At 37.6% G+C, this 15,960-nt stretch overlaps 1 non-coding gene across 1 annotated transcript; it reads right to left on the bottom strand.

Moving 5' to 3' along the window:
- Positions 1–8,829: 8,829 nt before the first annotated feature.
- Positions 8,830–8,941, bottom strand: LOC123243399. The gene has a single exon (XR_006505934.1). It is a non-coding gene; the product is annotated as a U6 spliceosomal RNA (small nuclear RNA).
- Between the last annotated feature and the right edge of the window lie 7,019 nt (positions 8,942–15,960).

Raw genomic sequence — 15,960 nt, forward strand, 5'->3', positions numbered from 1 at the left:
AAACTTGTTGTGAGAATCAAATGAGATTATATTTGTAAGCTGTAGAGTGCCGGAGGCATACTAGATTCTATATGAATTCTAGTTATTATTATTATCTAGAGACCTCCTCCCATTATATAGGGCACATAAAGAAGTCTAAGAAACTCTTCCAGTTAGGGAAACAGGAGAGATACACACAAAAAAATATGAATAACAATATACAATAGTAAAATGCCATCTGAGTAATGCAATATTACTGTAGGAGAAGATCTGAAAAAGTTCTGATTTCTTAGATCTGGACAGTTTAATTTGTGGAGACTTAGCAACAAAACATTTATTTCACTTATACAAACATGTATTAAATACCTATCAAACAAGAATAATTCAAATGCTTTATGGAAAAAATGATTATTTAGAAATTTTCTGTGAATGATTAAATACATTCTCCTTCCTTATATTCAATACAGAAAAAAAAACTAATTATCCAACTCTGCTTGGACAGGGAACTGTTTGGGTGGATTTTATTATATTTTGCCATCCTAAACTATTAATGATGATTATACACTGTTTATAGCTTATATTTGGTATATGTGGAGAAAATTAGGATTATGAAGATATAGCCATTTTGCAGCAAATAATTAAGAATACAAATTTTTCCATGAAGCTTCCTCAGAACCTTTACCAAGAAGAGCAGAGAAAGGTGTTGGATGGATGCTGTTTACTTATTTAATCATAAAGCTAAATCTCCTTTTGTTTTTGTTCAGTTACCTTCTAGTACTGACCATAAGTATCTTTTGAAGCTTTTATAATTCAATTCACAGTTAATTCCAGAATGAATCCATGCCCTGGTTATCTATTGAATGAGCTACATGTATGACTCTATCATGGAAAGAATCCATGCCTTTGGTCATGGTCCCACAGTGGCAAAAATTCTCTCATTATTTCTTTGATTTCGGTTAATTAGCCTTGAGAGTTATCTGGGAGTAGGATATGCCATTTCCACCTTAATTCAAATTAATTTGTCAAGCCAGCTAGGCACAGCAGAGGAAATTGAAGCAGATGTATAATCTTCGAAGGGATAGATTGTGGTGGTATAGTGCCCTGGGCAGCTAGGGTAGTTACCATGAAGGTGTCAGAGCCAGGACAGAGAAAAGCCAGAGTAGAGGAACAAAGGGACTTAGAGTGAACCCAGATACAAAAAGTAAATTCTTCCTGCTTCACAGTTTTGATTGGGAACTGAGGTATCTTGGGAGGAGGAAAATCTGGGAGGAGGGAGAGAGTAGTCATAGACCTCTTGCTCAACTGTGGTGGGTCATAACTTCCTCCACTTAATAATTATTTTCCTGCTAGGTAGTTAGGGAAGATTTTAGGGGAGAAGGTAGTATTGCATTTTCAGCTTATTTTTGAGGCAACTGATGGTGAAGTAGCTAATGTCCTGCTCTTAGAATCAGGAAGTCCTGAGTTCAAGTCCAACCCTGGATGAGTCACACAATCTGCCTTCATTTGCTTGACTTGTTAAATGGAAATAATAATAGTACCCACCTCCCCAGGTTGTGAGAAGAAATTGAAATAAAATTTGTAAAAGTACTCAGTACCTGGTTCATAGGAGACACTTAACAAATGTTTATTCCTTTCCCTGTTTTCTCTTCCCCCCTTAAGTCTTCTGTGTCCATGTAGACATTGACATAAATAATGAAAGTAGATTATTTTTCTTATTCAATTTTGCCAATCTTTAAAAAGCCTCTGCTGCATATGCCTTTTGGGATCTTATAAAATGCATATTTACACAATATTCTGTTTAGTTGATCAGAATAGTACAAAAGACAAATTAATTTGCTTATTCAGTGTCATACCAATAAGACTATGAAAGAATAGGACTAGAAAAAAAATTGTTATGCTATTAGAAATGATGGGTAGGAATACTTTAGAAAAACCTGGAAAGACTTATTTAAACTGATGCAAAGTTAAGTGAACAGAACTAAGAGAATGTTGTTCACAGGAGCAGCAGTATTGTAACACTGATCAACTATAAATGACTTGGCTCTTCTGAACAATACAGTGATCCAAAACAATTCTGAAGGACTTATGATGAAAAATGTTATCCACTTCCAGAGGAAAAAACTAATGGAGTCTGAATGCAGTTCAAAGCATACTATTTTTTACTTTATTTTTTGTGTATTTGGGCAGTGGGGGGAGGGGGAGACTCTGTTTTCTTCCACAATATGACTAATTTATAAATATGTTTTCTTGACTGTAGATAAATAATCTCTATAGAGTTGCTTGCTTTCCCAATGAGTGGGAAGGAGGGAAAGAATCTGGAACTAAAAAAAAGTTTTTAATGGATGTTGAAATTTATTTTCCAGGGATATCCAGGTGACATAGTAGATAGAATGCCAGGCCTAGACGTGGGGAGTCCTGGGTTCAAACATGACCTCAAACACTTCCTAGCTATGTGATTATAGGTCTAATCAGTTAACCCTAGTTGCCTAGCCCTTACCTTTCTTGTGCCTTAGAATAATTAATATCAATTCTGAGAGGGAAGGTAGGGGTTTGGTTTTTTTAAGTATTTTTTACATGAAATTGGGAGAAAATATAAAAGATATTCACACACACTTTTTTTTTTAAATTTAAAAATCCAGTCAATTACAGTGATCAGCTTAAATCTCTTTTAGTAATACTGCAATGGGGTGTTGGATGATTTATCATTCTAGCATTTGGGAGTTTTTCTCAGCCAGCCAAACTGAGCCCAGTGGTTCTGAAGAGGAATGCCTGGGACACTACCATCTCATAGATAACTAAAACACATTCCAACAAGTATTCATTTGATTTGGGGGCTGGATGGGAAGACTTTAGCTGCAAAACTAAGATCCTTAAAACTATTGCTAAATAGCTCCCAGGTAGAAAAACAGAACTAAAATACTGGGCCCTCTTGACTCTAGATTCCCTGTCTCTCAGTTGTAGTGATAACACAGTATTGTGAAATAAAGCCAAGACTTCTGGGGGCTGATCTCTGCTTGTATTGAGTGTGTTTAGGATCACAGAGGTGTGGATTTAGAGATGGAAGAGGACCTCAGAAGACTAATTCAGCCTCTCATTTTACAGAAGAAAAAACTGAGGCTCACAATGATTTGGCCAAGGCCCCATAAAGAATATTACAGCAGAGTTTGAACCCAGATCATCTGGCTTAAATGCCAGCTCTCTTTCCATTGTACCATCTGGCTATGTATTCAACAAAACACTTGGCAGCCTGATCTCTGACCCATCCACCTATCAAATGAAAAGCCTGAAATGCATTGGAAATGCTGGTGCTTATGCTTGAGAATAAAGGGCAAGGGAAATGGCAAATGCAAATGCACATCTCAAAAATTATGAATTAGCCTTTCGTAAGTAGCTTATTACAAGAGGGAATTTTATTTTCCCTAGGTCCAATGTACTTTTATTCCAATATGCAAAATGATACAATAAATTCAGGGCTGGGCCTGGAGTCAAGAAGACTCTGATTCAAATCCAGACTTGGAAACTTACTAGCTGTATAATTAGTCAGGCCATTAATTGCTGTTTACCTCAGTTCCCTCAACCATAAAATGGGCATAATAATAGCACCTATTTTCCAGAGTTATTGCAAGGGCCAAATGAGATATTTGTAAAAACAAAGCATGGTGCCTGGCACATAATAGATGCTTAATTTCTAAATATGTTTTGTTCTTTATTTTGCCTTGGCCCTATGGGTTGCTGGGCAGCTAGGTGGCACTGTGGATAGAGTGCCAGGCTTCAAAGACTCATCTTCCCGAGTTCAAATCAGACTTCAGATTCTACTAGCTGCATGACCCTTTTTGCCTCAATTTCCTAATCTGCAAAATGGAGAAGGAAAGAGCAAACCAGTATCTTTGACAAGAAAACCCCAAATGGGATCACAAAGAGTCCAAAATAACTGAAATGACTCAACAACAACTGGGATGCTCGTGATGCCCTCAGAAGTGAGGAGAAAAAAACAAAGAGCCTTTGAGCTCAATTTTCCAATGTCAGTCAGTAATGGGTGATCCAGAGAAAAGGAGGGAATGGTAAATGTAGGTTGTGTGAAATCTGTGGGTGTATGTTCTTGAGGGAACAGGGGAAAGTAAGCAGCATGCACTGTAAAAATAAAAAAATAAAAGGCATATAATTTCAATAAGAAATCCAGCCTAATTTACCCCCTTGGAGTCTTGCAGTATAGTTTTTTGACTTACAACTTCAGCCTGGGCATCCAGAAAGTTCTCCATTTTTCTAACGAAATTACTTGGCTATGAAAGGCCGGTTAGCCCTTTTCTGTTCCCTGTTTGTGCTAAATATTTACTCATGGTATTTTAAGCTTAGGCTATGAAAGCTTCTTTATTCAACTGTTTCAGCTGAGTCTGGCAAAAACCCAGCCTGCCCCCTGAGTTGCTGTTGTTATTAGTCTTATTACTAGTTTGCTTTTTTTAAATCTTTCTGTCTCTTTTGTGTAATTCTGATCCTTAACCTTCACCAACAGTTTACCTCTAGTAATTTTCTGAATCAGTATTCTTCCTCTGAGTGGCTGTTAAATACTATCCTTATCCCTTTGTCTAGGCTCTTAGTAAAATTAAAAAAAAAAAAAGACTTGTTTATTCCTTTTGTTTGTATACTACATTCCTTTCTCCCTGCATCCTCCCTCAATGAATCCTCCCTTGTTTCATAGAGGGAGAAAAATCAATTAAAGAAAATCATCCAATCAGTGAACCAGTAAGCACTTATTCATCATTTATTATATGCCAGGCAGACAGATAATACCAAGGATATGAAAAAGGCAAAAATATGGTCCCTGCCACCGAGGAGCTCACAAGACTGTTATTCCTGACACATTACGCCCCTAGACTCCTTCCTCTCCCATTCTATACCGGGAGAAGGGAAAGTGTTTAGTGAAACAAACATTTTAACATTCCTTCTATGTGGGGCATCAGAGAAATGATACCAAAATTTAAAAAACAAACAATGAAACTGTTTCAACCTTCCTAAGTAAATTCAAAGTATATATAAGTACATACAACATCATATACTTTGTAGACACAAAGAATATACAAAAGTCATTTCAGAAGGGATAAGGAAACTTGTTACAACTGGGTGGTTGGGGGAGGTGGGTAAGGGAGATCTGATACAGTGGCTAGAGCACCTGGCCTGGAGTCAGGAAGATCCCAAGTTTCAGATGTGGCCTCAAATACTTAACCCTTTTGTCTCAGGCTCCTCCTCTGTAATAATGAGCTGGAGAAGGGAATGGCAGACCACTCCAGTATCTCTGCCAAGAAAACCCCAAATGGGATCATAAAGAGTTGGACACATGAACAACAGCAAAAATCGCTTATATCATTTATTTTCCAGAGCCAAGATTGGTCATTACAATTAGTCAGAATTTGGGGGCAGCTAAGTAGTATAGTGGATAGAACTCTAGACCTGGATTCAGGAGGATCTGAGTTCAAATCTAGGTTCAGATACTTCCCAGCTAGGTGATCCTGGACAAGTCATTTAGCCCCAGTTGCCTAGCCCTTACCAATCTTCTGTCTTAGACTTATTGATACTAAGACAGAAGGTTAAAAAAAAAAGTTTGACTGCTTTATAATATTGTTTTTATTCACCTTATCATATTCGTGCATGTTATTCTTCTGGTTCTCTTTGCTTCATCCAGTATCAATGCATTCAAGTCTCAGAACTGCTCAGGTTTACTTTTTTAAGATTCAGCAATATTGGGCTATATTTGTAACCCGGGCTGTCTCGGAGGAGACAATTCTGTGATGATAATAGTAGACATGAAAAGGCAGTTTAGAACAGTGGGCAGAACACTAGACTTGGAATCAGAAAGATGTGTTCTGATCCTGGCTCGGGCAACTGCTAGTCAAAGGTGACCCTGGGCAGGTCACTTAATCTCTCCATGCATTTGTTTCCTGATTAATAAAATGAAGGGGTTGAATTCAGTGGCCTCTGAAGCCCCTTTCAGCTGTAAATCTGTAAATTCTGTAAAACTTGGTTGACCTCAGGAATCTGTCTGGGGGCTGAGCACGATACCCAGAATTCCTCAGGTTCTTGTGGTTTTTATTGTTCTTGAGGAAGTTGGGAAAAGAAAATCAAGGATAGTTGTGCTGGAGAAACTAGTATCTAGAGGGAACTTTTATCCCTAGGAACTCAGTAACTAGGGTTATCCCACCAAATTTTCAAGGTCATGGTCCTGGGAAATGGGCCAAACCTGAATTACATATTTTTAACACCATAATTTGTTAAGCTATTCCCTCAAGTGATAGTGACTCATTTCTTTTGTTTAATTTTACATTTTATTTGTTTTTGCTACCACTAAGAGCTACTTAGCACTTGTCAGTCATTTTACTAGTAACTATTCCCCAGGTGAGGAAGGATGCTCTCAAATTTTGCTCTTATTTTTTGTTTCCATCTAATTTTATTTTTTAACATTTTATTTTTCCCCAACAACATGTAAAAACCAATTTAACATTCTTTTTTTCTTTAACTTCCAAATTGCTTAGAATCTGATAGTGATTTTATATATGCAATCACATAAAACATCAGTTTTCTCTCAGAGCTCTCAATATTATATCACTGAGGGTTAAGACAATAAATTGGTAAGACTTGAGAGGAAGACAGTGAAAAGATCACTGAATTTTGAGTCAGGGGACCTGGATTGGAATCCCAACTATGTCTTAGTACATAGATAGTACATGGATCGTTTCGCCTGATGTTGACCAAGTCATTTAATTTTTCTGGGCTTCATTTTCAGCATCTGTAAAATGCAAAGATCAAACTAGATGGCTGGAAGTCCTTTCCAAATGTTATTATCTTCTGAAGTAGTAAGAAAAATTGAGAATATTCTTCTTGGAGGGACTGCTTTTGCCATTCTTGTGTCTCCAGTACTCAGCACAATGGCTGGCATATAAGTAAACATTTAATGAATGTTTGTGAACTGATTTTCAGACATAATCTCTCCTTGTAGTTTTCAGAAAATTGCCCATGTGATGACCTAATAAGCCACATGGGGGCAGAAATAGCATTTGGAAAGTTAGCTAACTTAGAACTTTTGAGCCTTTAAAAATGCTGTGGAATTCCAAAATCTCCTGGTTGGACAAGACCTTAGAGATGATCCCATGCTGCCTCTACCTTAAGCACAATTCACTGCAATAATTAGAAATTGTAGGGGGCATTTGGGTGGCTCAGTGGATTGAGAGCCAGGCTCTGCACAATAGGCTATACAATCTCCCTTATAAATAGTAACATTGATTCCCTTTTACCTCACCAGTGATGTCTTTGTGCTGCTTCCCTGAGAATTAAGATCCATGCTTAGGGGATTCATGCTTAAGGTAGAGGCTGCATTATATGATCTCTTAGTCCACTGGAAGATTCTAGGATTCCATATCTCCTAATCCAGGGCTTAGAACCTTCTCCCTCCCCACCCCACCCCATTCCAAGTATTCCTTTTCAAAGCTAGGGCTAGAGCTTCAGGCCTGAAGTCCGGAGGACCTGAGTTCTAATCTGGTCTCAGATATTTTTCTACCTCTGTGACTCTGGTCAAGTCACTTAACCCCAATTGCCTAACCCTTGCCTCTCTTCTTTTTTAGAATTAATACTAAGAAAAGGTAAGGATTTTTTGTTTTGTTTGTTTGTTTGTTTTTTAAGAAGAAGAGGAGGAGGGGGTAGAAGAAAAGAAAGAGGAAGAAAAAGAATTATTTTAAGCCACTTAATCCAATTCAAAAATAATTTCTCTCTATTTTGAAAGAATATTTAGTTGTTCATTTGTGTCTTACTCTTTGTGACCTCATCATATCTATCCATGGAGTTTTCTTGGCAAGGATAATGGAGTTGTTTGCTATTTCCTTCTCCAGTGGATTATGGCAAACAGACTTGCCCAGGGTCACATAGCTAGGATGTATATGAAACTGAATTTGAACTCAGGTCTTTCAGACTCCAGATCCAACACTCTATCCACTGTGCCACCTAACTACCTCAAGAAGTTAGAAGAGAAAAAAATACTTCTACCTATTTGATTTTAAGCAAATCACTTCTCTCTGTACCAAATTTCCCTTATCTGAAAAATAAGGAGATATAACTAAACTAAATATACGAAGTGGACTCTAAGGTACCTTGTAGCTTTAAATCTCAGTTTCCTGGATTGTTCTGTCTGTGCCTTTCTACCCAAGAGTTAGACACAAGTGATGTCAGCTCTATCTCATATTCTTTGCTAACTCTGCCTGCAATACATTATTTGCTCAGAATATGAATAAAATGGCTCTCCCTGTAAAACCTTAAAGTGCTATATTTAAATGCTAGATATTATTGTTATCATCTCTGTAACACTGCCTTCCTTATGATCTCTATTCTGAAGATGTGGATCTCTGTGTCTTCTGCTGCTTCTTTTAGCTGGCATTATCTTTATAGTTGTGGAATTTTTTTTGAACAGGACATCTAATTTGGAAGAGAACATCTGGTCTTGGTGGTTAGAATTCTTGGAAACATTTGTGAATATTCTGATACAGCCACCAAAGAAACAATGCAGGCATGGTTATCTTGAATCCAGCCAGATGACCCCAGAAAAACCAAAATTTCTCTTAATTTAAAGGTCATCATTTAGACTACTTTTCATTCACTAGGTCATTAGGAAAAATTAGCCAAAGATGCATATTATAATTCTCTCTATTAGAGAAAAATATTCAAAAGTATCTCTTCTACTTTATTTCTTTAGCTAAATAACATAAAATTCCTTATGTATTTAATTATGTTTTAATTACATTTTATTCTGTGGGTAAATGAAGATCCATTTTATTTCCCTCCCACCTCTACTCCCCCTCATTGAAAGAACAAGAAAAAATAAAATTCCTGTTACAATCTGGGTGTCTTCCTGGTGCAGAGGCCATGCATGCTAATCTTCTCTGGATCGTTCCAATTTTAGTATCTATACTGACTCAGTGAGCAATCCTCATACTTATTTATAACATATGTTAGGAAGCAGAGAAGAACCAAATGGGCACCAAGTTGCCATTTAGATCCCGGACCTGATATCTATTTAGAAGGAGAAAGACATGTGCCAAATGAGAATGGCATTGATGTACAGTCTGTTTGTCCGTTCTGTCTGTGGAACTACCCTAGGGAAGCAGGAGAGAGAGAGAGAGGCTTTTGGTTACTAGGGGTAAACTCCACTCCAATGGTTCTGAACTTGGGAATATTCAGATACAACTTCTAGTTTATAATTCACTTGAAAAGATAAATACAGGGGGCAGCTGGGTGGGTAGCTCAGTGGATTGAGAGTCAGCCTAGAGATGGGAAGTCCTAGCTTCAAATCTAGCCTCAGATACTTCCTAGCTGTGTGACCCTGGGCAAGTCACTTAAACCCTATTGCCTAGCCCTTACTACTCTTCTGCCTTAGAACCAATACACAGGATTGATTCTAAGATGTAAGGTAAGGATTTAAAACAAACAAACAAACAAACAAATAATTCCATGCCTTCTGTCTCAGAAGCAATACTAAGTATTGATATATACTAAAAATACAATACTAAGTATTGATTCTAAGGCAGAAGAGTGGTAAGGTCTAGGCAATGGGTATTAAATGACTTGTCCAGAGTCACTCAGCTCGAAAGTGTCTTGAGACCAGTTTTGAGCCTAAGACCTCCCTGCTCGAGGCCTGGCTCTCAATCCACTGAGCCACCCAAGTGCCCCCATAATTCATTTGGTGATTCTAAGCCCCAGATGAGGCACTATGGAATCCTACACTCCATTGGATAAGACCTTAAAGATGATCCAACACAGCCTCAACCTTAAGCATGAATTCCTGCATAAGGATGATAGCAAGCATTTATATAGTGCTTTAAAGTTGGCAAAGAGTTTTTTATTAGTTTTAACTCAGTTAATGCTGTTATAGCAGGTGACAGTGGGTTATATGTCAGGGATGCAAGTTGGTATTTCGGGAAGACCCCAATATATTATATGTCAAAAGATCTAGTTTTAGTCTATTCTATATTGATCTGTGTGATCATAAATTATTTGAGACCTATAGATTGTGTCCTTATCCAGAAAATTGTGTTGAGAAGAAACAATTACATAAACATGATTTAAAAACTCTTCTGCCAGGTTGAAAAAATATTTTAAAATGTTCTGAGAAAAGTAAAGAAAAAGCAAAGTAAAATTCCTTGAAGAAGTCTTAGACTTGAATAAGAAAATAAAGACAAGACCAGAGCTTATTAAACTTATGTCTTGTCTGGGGGCAGCTGGGTGGAGATGAACAAAAAAATCTAATGGATAGAAAGCCAGGCCTGGAGACAGGAGGTCCTGGGTTCAAATCTGGCCTCAGACATTCCCTAGCTGTGTAGGTCTAGGCAAGTCACTTAACTCCCGTTGCCTGACCCTTACCACTCTTCTGCCTTGGGAACCAATACTTAGTATTGTTTCTAAGATGGGAAGGAAGGAAGGAAGGAAGGAAGGAAGGAAGGAAGGAAGGAATCATGGAAGGAAGGAATCATGGAAGGAAGGAATCATGGAAGGAATCATTAACTGAGGATTGAGCACACTTTTTGATAGATAGGGCTATTTGCAGTCATGGAAAATGATCTGTGCCAGAGGTAGGAGGGCAAAGAGAAATGAAAAAAGCGTTTCAGGTTTCAGAAATGAAGCAACAGAACCTTTTCTTCAATGTTGGTATCAAGATTGTACCGTTTCCGTGGGAGCTGGTGAATGTTTCATTGACCTGTTAAGAATAGTTTGGGAGTGAAAGGCACATTTTTCACAACAGTAAGCTTAGTACCAAAGTTCATGACTCCTAGTGATGAATTGGGGGTGGGGAGGGAGAGGGCAGATTTCTAGTACATACCTTTGAATTCCAGGAAAGGGAGAGGAGGAGCCCCGTTTGGTTCCCCATAGTACTTAGACAACCAAAGTTGTTGACTCTTGACTCTACCTGTCTCGGAATGTAGAAACAACTTGCATTTTTTTCTCCTCTCACATACAAGAACTTTTGCCAATTGACATTTTCTGAAGTGAAAGCTTATTTTAGGAAACCTTATCAGATATTTGGCTATTATAAAGTATATGGTGAGTGGGCAGAATGGAACTAAATTCAGCAGTCTTAGAGATCCAAATGATATACTTATCTGGCTTTAAGCCAATTAACATTCAGAAATCTAGTTTAATTAAAAAAGGATGTTAACTAGTGATTATTCACTTTACAAAATGAATGCCAACAAAATTCCTATGACTGAAGATCTTCCTTGTTGCATTTTACCGGATTCAATTTGCAAGAACTAAATTTAGCCACATCTTTTCAGGAATACCTCTGTCCCCTAAAATACAGCATACCCCAAAATCCCTTTCCTTGGATTTGGCCTTTATATACCCACTTCCTTTGTCATGGATACTTCAGCTTTTCAGAAATGTGGCATTTCCTGAAAATATTCTAGAAACAAGAATAAAATGACTTACCTTAAAAAAACAAAAACAAACAAACAAAAAAAAAAAAAACTTGAGTCAGAAGAGGAATCTCCGAAGTCATTGAGGATAATCAACCCCTTAGTTTACAGATGAGGGAAACCTGAGGCTCAGGAAAGTGAAATAACTTGCCCAAAAGTAGTGTTAAAGCCAAGTTTTGAAAAGGATTGGATTCTAAATCCAGTGTTGGTTTGGTTTTTTCACTGCTGCAGGCTATTTCTTCATTAAACATGATTACATCAGTAAAAAGGATTAATTTCAAAACCTTAACACTGGGGAACAGAAAAATTTCAATCACTTCTTTTCTCCCTAAGGGAACATGGGTGCAGTCAGAGTTCTAATTTTCAAATCCCATCTCTTGGCTACCTTTGTTGTTTTTTTTTTTTGTTGTTGTTGTTTTGTTTATTTTAAACCCTTACCTTCAGTCTTAGAATCAAAACTAAGTATAGGCTCCAAAGCAGAACAGTAAGGGCTGGGCAATTGGGGTAAGTGACTTGCCCAGAGTTACACAGCCAGGAAATGTCCAAGTCCAGTTCGAACCCAGGATTTCCCAATTTCCCATCTCCAGGCCTGATATGTTACCCATTGAGCCCCCATTGGCCTCTCTTGGATACCTTTGTGATCTTGGATAAGTCAAGTTTGTTCTTTGGGCCCCAGGTTTATCTGTATAAGGGGAGGGTGTTTAACTAATGACCTCTCCCAACTCTTAATCTATGATCTTATGATACTATTAATTTATTAAATATTTTCTGGGAATAAGATGTTAGCTACCACTAAAATCCTACTCTGATGCCTTTTTATTATAATTCATATTTATAGAACATAAGTGCTGACATTTAGATATCTATCTCTTTAAACACTTACAAAACCCAGTTTTCTCAAACTGTTCTCTATGCCTGGAATGCTCTCCTTCCTCTACTCTGACCTCCTTGGATTTCTTTAAGTCCCTCCTAAAATCCTACCTCCTACAGGAAGCCTCCTCCAACTCCTCTTAATTCCAATTCCTTCCCTCTATTAATTATTTCCTTGTTATCCTTTGTGTTCATGTGTGGCTTTGTAGATATTTGTTTTTATGTGTCCCCATTAGAGTGCAAGCTTCTTGAGGGCAAGGCCAGTGTTCTGCCTCTTTTGTATCCCCAACATTTCACATTTAATACATGTTTATTGAATTGGATTTCATATTATTTCATTTGAGTCTCAATAACATTATTATAGCATTATTATTATTCTACTGTAAGTATTATTTCCTGTTTAATTTTGCAGATATAAAAACTGAGGCTCAGGGAGATTAAGTGAGATAATTTTTAAAATAAAATCATCCTGACTCCAACTTTAAGACTTTAATCATTATTCCCCAATACCATCTCTCTGGTATTTCATTCAGACTGAGTGTCATGCCCACTCCTCCAAGGAAGGGAGGAAGCACTCCCATTGGCTGCTGGGCAGAGGGGTAGGGAAAGTGAGGAATATCCTTGGGCACATGGAAAGGGGCAGCTCTGCCCAGAGTCCTTCTGGCTTCCTAGTAACAAACTCTGGCAGGCAACTATAGACATGCCCACAGAGAGAACTCTACATGCCCTTTTTGGCACACATGCCATAGGTTCACCATCACAGGCTTAGGACATCAATCATATAGTGATAAGGAAACTGAAGGGATGACATCTCCAAGGAGATAACTTGACTTGGGGAAGATGATGCTGAGGCAGCAACCTGGACTAGAATCTATGCCAGCAGTCTTTCCCACTACACTACTTTAAAACAAGCTGTGGGGAGGGCAGGGTCCAGACATATAATTTTATCAACGGAAGAAATTTCTGATGAGGAAATTTCTCTGTATGAGTACAGATTGGTAACTCCCCTATAACCTGCAATCTTAGAAAGTTGTCTAGAGCATAGAGGAGTTGAGTGATTTTCCTGGAGTTACACAGCCAATGTGTCTCAGACTCAGAACTCAAATCTACTACCTATGGCTTTTTGAATTCAAGAACAGCTCTCTATAACAACTACATAAGCATAATGAGGCCATGAATTCTTTTTCTCTTGTCAGAATCAGGGCTGACAGGTAATTTGCCTACTCATTCTTTCTTTGGAAGTAAAGTTTCTGAGTATCTTATATAGTTTTGACATGTAATGCTAATTATGCTCTTTTATAGTTTTTCAAGCGCCCAATAGAATTGGTGGTTTATTTTGTGACTTTGCATATAAAATAACAATATTGACATTTTCATTAGTAAAACTGATAGATGACAATCAAATTGATTCATGTCATGTAAAATCTATAACAAATTGTTTGCCATCTCTACAAAGGTGGGAGGGGAGGAAGAAAATTCAAGACTCAAAAAAAATGTTAATGAATGTTAAAAATTGTTTTTACATGTAACTGGGAGGGATAAAAAAAATTTTAATTGGCATGCATCAGGAGTATAATGAAGTGGTCATCTATCTAGTGTCAGAGGTATGGGGCTGCCAACTAATGGCATGGCACATCCCAGAGGAAATTTGGGCAGCTGTAATCTCTGTACCTTGTTCATCTGTTTTTATAATTTTTTAACACTGAGTTTTCTCTTTGAACTACCTGATGTCTCCAGGGCTCAACCATAGTGTGCCCTTTTTATTGTTTGTTTCTAGAATTATGGTGATGTACCATTCTCACATTCTTTACTCCCCGAGTTTGAAGTGTGAACTTGAACCAACACACATAGTACCCCGTTCTGGTTTGAATCTGTTCTGTAAATCCACAAAGGACATTGGCTAATGCATGTGTATAAACAAGAAAGCACAGTGAATTCTAACAACCTTCACTTAGAAAACAGGAGTTGGAGGGGTATATGTTCTGCGTGAGATGTTTAACTTGGTTGTATGTTCATGTATGTATGGATACATGTGCTCCTACACACAAAAAACCATATCTGAATGAGGAGGCTGAAACAGAGCCTGGGAAAGGTAGTCATTTCATCCTGCAGAAATGTTTCTCCAGTCAATGATTATTTAAGGGATACTATTTAAAGGGCTCATTTCCATCAAGCTCCAAGTCTCGGTTGCACAACATAAAATCCCTGCCTTGTTCTATGTCATAAATGGAAATCAATGACCTGGAAATACATAGGTACTGAGCCAATTCACAGGCCTTCATGAAGTTAGGGGTATAAAAGCTTGCGGTGATATCTTGTTAACAGCTGCTCTGGCTCAAAATTTTACCATCACTGTATTTAACAAATGCTTGCAAAAACATTAGCTGATCATTAAATACCACTAATTGCCCATTTTGGAGACGTGATGCTTAATTATGTTTTACGTTTATCCTGTGGTGCATGAAGGGGTTACTTGAAATAGGACACTGGAAATTGGAATGTAACAAGCTTAGGCAAACACTAGGGCCAGTTGTATCCTCTGTTTTCCTCAGATGTGAAGTGTTGAGTTCATACCTGCAGAATATTGTGTAACTTTTAACAATTACAAAGAGCTCTTGAATTTTCATTCTTATTTTGAAAGGGGCCTTTTCTGATACTCTATAATATCTTGAATTTTTTTATATCATGCAAATCCTACATTGATATTGTATTAACAAAGTTCATTTATATCATTTATGTAAAATATGAATTATATAATGGTAAGTTCTTTAATGCTGAATGCAAAGAAATATTTTGAAACACACATGAGATTATCAATTGAGCCTTGAAAATCATTTCCTAAAATTTCTCAAATGTTTACTGTATTAAAAGGAGTGGGGCAGCTAGGTGGCTCAGTGGATTGAGAGCCAGGCCCTGAAGACAGGAGTTCCTGGGTTCAAATCTGACCTCAGATACTTCCTAGCTGTGTGACCCTGGGCAAGTCACTTAACCTCCATTGCCTAGGTCTTGCCACTCTTCTGTCTTGGAACCAGTGCACAGTATTGATTCTAAGACGATAGGTAAGGGGGTGCTAAATGAAACTTGGAGATCAGATTATCTAATCAGTTGAAGCTGGCGAGATGAACCCAGGAAGAGACAGTGATTTGCTCAGGCACTTTCACTAATATCCCACAAGAAACAGGTTAGCAGATTCCCATCCCTGACTTTGCTTTTCTTTCCAATTCATCCCATGCCTTTGGACTTCCAAATCAGTTAGATGTTTATTAAGTTAGGCCTTATTCTGAGCATTGTGCTACTTGCTTTAGAAGCTATAAAGCAGTTTAAACTGGAGTGTCTTTCTCAAGGAATTCACAGTTGATTGAGCAGGAAGGACAAGGCTACTATTTGTTAATCAGTTAAAAAAAAAAAGTCCTAGAGTAATGATTATAATTGCAAGGAGAATTTATAGAAACAAAACAGTATGGGCTATGGTCTTCCTAGGTTTTTCTGAAACCAGCCTCGTCTTCTTTTCTTATAGTACAGTAGTGTTCCATCACATTTATGAACCTTAACTTATTCGGTTGTTCACCAAATGATGGGGAATTTACCCCACCCCAGTTTCCAATTCTTTGCCACCACAAAAAGAGCTGCTAGAAATATTTAAAAAAAAAAAATTTTTTTAAAA

Source organism: Gracilinanus agilis, chromosome 3, assembly GCF_016433145.1.
Source record: "Gracilinanus agilis isolate LMUSP501 chromosome 3, AgileGrace, whole genome shotgun sequence".
NCBI lineage: Eukaryota > Metazoa > Chordata > Mammalia > Didelphimorphia > Didelphidae > Gracilinanus > Gracilinanus agilis.